Source organism: Hordeum vulgare, chromosome 5H (assembly GCF_904849725.1).
Source record: "Hordeum vulgare subsp. vulgare chromosome 5H, MorexV3_pseudomolecules_assembly, whole genome shotgun sequence".
NCBI lineage: Eukaryota > Viridiplantae > Streptophyta > Magnoliopsida > Poales > Poaceae > Hordeum > Hordeum vulgare.
In genome coordinates, this window is record NC_058522.1 from 578,284,032 (window position 1) to 578,289,325 (window position 5,294).

General features: G+C 47.9%; 1 pseudogene; it reads right to left on the reverse strand.

Moving 5' to 3' along the window:
* Positions 1 to 2,070: 2,070 nt before the first annotated feature.
* On the reverse strand, positions 2,071 to 3,602 carry LOC123399525 (annotated as a pseudogene).
* Between the last annotated feature and the right edge of the window lie 1,692 nt (positions 3,603 to 5,294).

Below are 5,294 nucleotides of genomic sequence, written 5' to 3' on the forward strand. Positions count from 1 at the left end.
CGTAAGTTTTCCGAGGCAGACCACAACTGTAAGTTTTTCAAGGCAGCCCGCAACTGCAAGTTTTCTAAGGCCGCCCGCAACTGCAAGTTTTCCGAGGCGGCCCGCAACTACAAGTTTTCTGAGATAGGCCGCAACTGCAAGTTTTTTGAGGCAGGCCGCAACCGCAAGTTTTCTGAGGCAGCCCGCAACCGCAAGTTTTTTGAGACAGGCCGCAACTGCAAGTTTGACGAGGTAGGCCGCAACTGCAAGTTTCCTGATGCAGGCCGCAACTGCGAGTTTTATAACAGAGGTTGCAACTGCAAGCTTTTCGAGACAAGCCGCAACCGCAAGTTTGACGAGGCGGGCCGCAACTGCAAGTTTTCCGAGACATGCTGCAACCGCAAGTTTTCCGAGGCAGCCCACAACTGCAAGTTTTCTGAGACAGACCGCAACCGCAAGTTTTTTGAGGAAGCCCACAACTGCAAGTTTTCCAAGGCAGCCCGCAACTGCAAGTTTTCTGAGACAGGCCGCAACTGCAAGTTTTTCGAGGCAGGCCGCAACCGCAAGTTTTTCGAGACAGGCCACAACTGCAAGTTTGACGAGGCAGGCCGCAACTGCGAGTTTTATAATAGAGGTTGCAACTGCAAGCTTTTCGAGACAAGTCGCAACCGCAAGTTTGACGAGGCGGGCCACAACTGCAAGTTTTCTAACAGAGGTTGCAACTACAAGCTTTTCGATACAAGCCGCAACTGCAAGTTTTCTCACGAAGGATGCAATCACAAGTTTTCCGATGTGGGACGCAGTTGCAACTGCAAGTTTTTTTGTGAAGGTCGCAACCCGCAAGTTTTCTGAAGCAGGCCGTAACCGCAAGTTTTCCGAGGCAGCCCGTGACTGCAAGTTTTTTGAGACACGCCGCAATCGCAAGTTTGACGAGGCAGACTGCAACTGCAAGTTTTCTAACAGAGGTTGTAACTGCAAGTTTTTTTAGACAAGCTGCAACCGCAAGTTCTCTAACGAAAGATGCAACCGCAAGTTTTCCGATGCAGGCCGCAATTGCAAGTTTTGTAAGAGAGGTTGCAACTACGAGGTTTTTATCAATCATGATTGCATTTCTTCAGGAATGGTTTGATTGTAGGTATCCTTTCACGGTTGCATGTCTTATCAATTAACTTTTCTCTTTAGGAATGGTTCGATCTTTTTTTGCTTCAGGAAATGTTTTTGGCCGGGATGTAATAGGTTTTCACTGATGAGTCTGTCTCCCTCGAGGCGTTGTTGTCGTTCGAGTTTTTATTAAGATAGGCCGGAGTTGCAAATCTCATTTGCATACAATTTTTGAAGTTTCTTTCTTTCCCTATAGTCATTTTCTTTACTTTTTTACTTTTTTAGTTATTCTTGTTTTCATTTTTGGTGTAGTCATTGTATTTTTTTAAAATACTCATTTTTTTTACTTTTTCAATATTTTAGTGCAACTCCGTCGCCATTTGTATCATTTTCTGTTGCCATTTATATTTGGTGTGCACCTTGGATTTTTTTCTCTTATTTTTTTAATTTCAAAATTAACCTTGGATTCTTAGGCTAGTTCAAAAATTTTATTACATTTTTTTGTTTTAGTATACGTTTTTATTTTTATTTTTTATTTTGCAAACACAACACTTTTCGTAAATACGGGTATTTCAGTTTTTTATTGCTTTTTCAGGCAATCAAAATTTTCTTGCTTGTTAAATTCGAAATCGTCATTTGTCCTCTTACAGGAGCGTCGAGTAAAAGGCCTACTCGCTGTTTTTTTTTCGTTAGTGGCCTTGTCCACATAAAACAGAAAAGTTACTGCTAGATGGGGTTTGAGTACTTGTGTGAGTTAGTTGTTTGGACAACCCAGAACAAAACCCAACACAATCAAAGGCCCAATAGACAAGCAACGTCGGGCTGGGACAATTAAAGCCAATGGGCCACTGCAACTTCAAGTTTCAAAACACACAACAGTGGGCTGGGACAACTAACAGTGACATCATCCGACGTCAGATGACTGAGAGCATACAAAATCTCAGCTAGCGGAACTCCGGACGCTCCCGAAATGCAAGTATAAGCGCGATATCACTGGCAATTCCCAATATTATTTCTTTTATCGCGTAGTCACGTACAAGAGCCTGAACACAATCTAATCTCACTGAACTACTCGTGTGTGTGTAGGTAACGCGTCAGCACTGGCAATGCTCCGACGCATTGCCCCGCGAGCTCTGCCTCCTCGTCTCCGCACAAGGATGCTCCTCGCTCGCCCACGGAGAGGGAGCGTCGGAGGAGGCCGGCTCGTCGGAAATAACGATCTCCAAACGGTCCATATGGTCTGTCGCCGGCGCCGCGGCCGGGTTTGCTTGCCGCAGCGCGTCGTGGTCTGACGAAGGCGTTGTGACCTGGAATGGCGGAGCAAGGTTCGCGATCGGACTGGTGGCGCCGGAGGAGGCCGGCTCGTCGGAAACAAGGATCTCCAGACGGGTGGACGCCACGTCCATGCGCTCCATGCCAGCCGTCGGCGTGGCTGCTTCTGCTCGCTGCGGTGCGGTCTGGTCGGACGAAGATGTCGGCGGGCCGGGCATGGCGACGGCGTAGTAGACGGGCGGCATTGCCCCGGCGGCGGCGCGGTGCTTGGTGGTGGAGCGGCAGATGGGGCAGGTGGGGTGGTGCCTGAGCCAGGTGTCGATGCAGGCGGCGTGGAAGGCGTGGCCGCAGTAGGGCAGCACGCGCACCACGTCCTTGGCCTCGTACTCCTCCAGGCACACCGTGCACCTGCATCGCTCACGCGCGTCAGTATCAGAGTTCAGAGCTGAAACAGAGTAATGCCCTCAACTCCGAACTGAAACAGGAACAGAGTAATGTGCAGTGATTCTTTCTGTTGTGGAAGAACCGAGAGGTGGAGCTCTCTTAACTGCGACTCCTCCTGGGCGGGCGGCCGCCGCGAGTCGTCGCCGGCCCCGAGCTTGGCCGTCGGGAACGTGGTCACCACGGACGGCTCCAGCCCACGGATGCCGCGCTCCACCTGCCCAAGAGATAGATACTACAATCGTAAGTTCGCAATCGAACGGCAGTGTGCTTGCAGCACGTACGAGGGAAACCGAAGAATCAACTAGCAAGAAGATACGGTGAGAGGAGGAAGGATGCCTAACGTGAATGGGCGGGAAGGAGGAGGCGGCGTCGCTGGCCTGGGCGGCAGCGGCGTGGTCCGCCGCGGCGGCCGTGAGGTGGATGCGCGCGCAGAAGAGCCTGGTGAAGACGAAGAGCACGAAGAAGGCGCTGACGGAGAAGGCCATGACCGTGGTGACCGTGTTCATGCCCATGCCGCTCGGCCCCGCCGGCGCGGACGACATTGCCCCTCCTCCGCTCCTGTAGGCTTCCTCGGCTTGTTTCCTTTCCTCCACACGTACGTCTGTCGGACACAGGAGAAATTCACCTCCAAGGAAAGGGAATTGATCTCTGGAAAACAAGTTTGGGAGTAGATCGATGTCTGGAACGAGGCCTGCTTGTCGGCAAGAATCCTAGTATTATGTGCGTAATAAAGAGGAGGAAGAAGATGCGTTGCGGATAGAGGCCAGGCGTAGCGACAGGAAGCCCGCCCTGCCCCCTGATGCCCGTCTCGCCCCACAGAGATTGTTGTTTAATTACGTGCTAACTAGTAATAATCTATGCTCGCCTGTGGACTACTCATGGAGAATCCAACCTAGTTGCTCATGCGCTAACTTGTAATTACATGTAGGAGTATTAACTAGTCAATTATAGAGTAGGCTGGCCGTCGGTCTCATCCGTGGTGGCGCCCGCCCGTCGTCGCGTTATGAATTGCAGCGTGAGCGGGCGGGCGAGTTTTTGTCCGTGCGGCCTTTTCCACGGAACCAACACCGTGGCCAAAACGCCCTGCTTCATCTATCAATCGTTTGGACTCCAGCAAAACGGCCTCAGTTTCTTATGAGTATGAAGAAAGATGGTGGTCTACGTGGGTAGACGACGCACCGACCCGCCGGGGAGGCAAGGTGTGTGTGCGTGCTGTTGGAGCAGATAGCACGTCACGGCGAACGGGGGAACAAAATCTAAAGAGGGCGTCCACAATTTTTTCCGCTTGTACAAACCAGTGGCCAAGTGGCGCGACAATCGTCCAAGATCTCAAAAGTTTTGTGGTTTGCTCTATGTGTTTGTCATTTCATTGATTTCCTCAACGTTGCAACCTGTTGACGATCCATTGTGTTCCTTTGCTAGCCCATATGTGAGTGGATCGTTATATGCAAAGATGGAAAAGAAGCACTTGATCTATATGAAAAATAATTCTATAACGAAATTATCGTGACTTTAGACCGTCAAGCAAGCAAACAGGGAATTACTACAAAAAGGTAAGCAAAAAGATGGAGAGAAGTGAGAAAAATCATTTCTACATCACGAAAAGATACTTGTGTCAAAAAGGTAAATAAAAATAACAAAGAGATCCTGCCTGCACCTATTACTATTACTCCACCTACCGACCGCTATCCAACATGCATCTACAGTATTAAGTAAAACATAAGTAATGCTTGGAGAACAATGACATGATGCAGATAAAAAAACTTAATAATATGAATTAACCCCATCGTGTTGTCCTTAGTGGCAACAATACAAAGACGTAACTTGTCCCTTTCTGTCACTTGGGTATAGAAACCCGCCAGCTTAACCCAATAGAACGCACGCCACTTACTGAAGAAATATAAATTTATTTATTTATTTTTCTTTCATTTTTTCCTTTCTCTTTATTTTTAATTTTTTTCATTTTTGTCCGGAATCTCATCCCAACTTATGGGGAACCATAGTCTTCATCTTCCTTTCCTCACTGGGACAATGCTCTAATAATGATGAACATCATAATTTTATCTACTTACAACTTGATATAACAACTCAATGATGACAAAAGAAATGACTCTATATGAATGCCTGTGACAGTGTACGAGGATGTCTAATGATCAAGCATAACATGTAAATAATGATGAAAGTGGCCTTGCCATGAATGCTATGTCAACTACATGATCATGCAAAGCAATATGATGATGAACACACAAGTCATGTGGTGTAACGGTGGAAGTTGCATGGCAAATATTTTAAAATGTCTATGAAAATGTCATAATAGGTAGGTTGGTGGCTGTTTTGAGGAAGATGTAATGAGATTTAGGTGTGATATAGCGTATTATATCACGGGGTTTGGATGCACCGATAGTTGCATCCAGTGGTGGAGGCAGGAACAATTTTTAGATGTGGCGAGTTCAAGGAGTGAATGAATGTATACTATGACTGTGTGCCCGTTCTCCTTC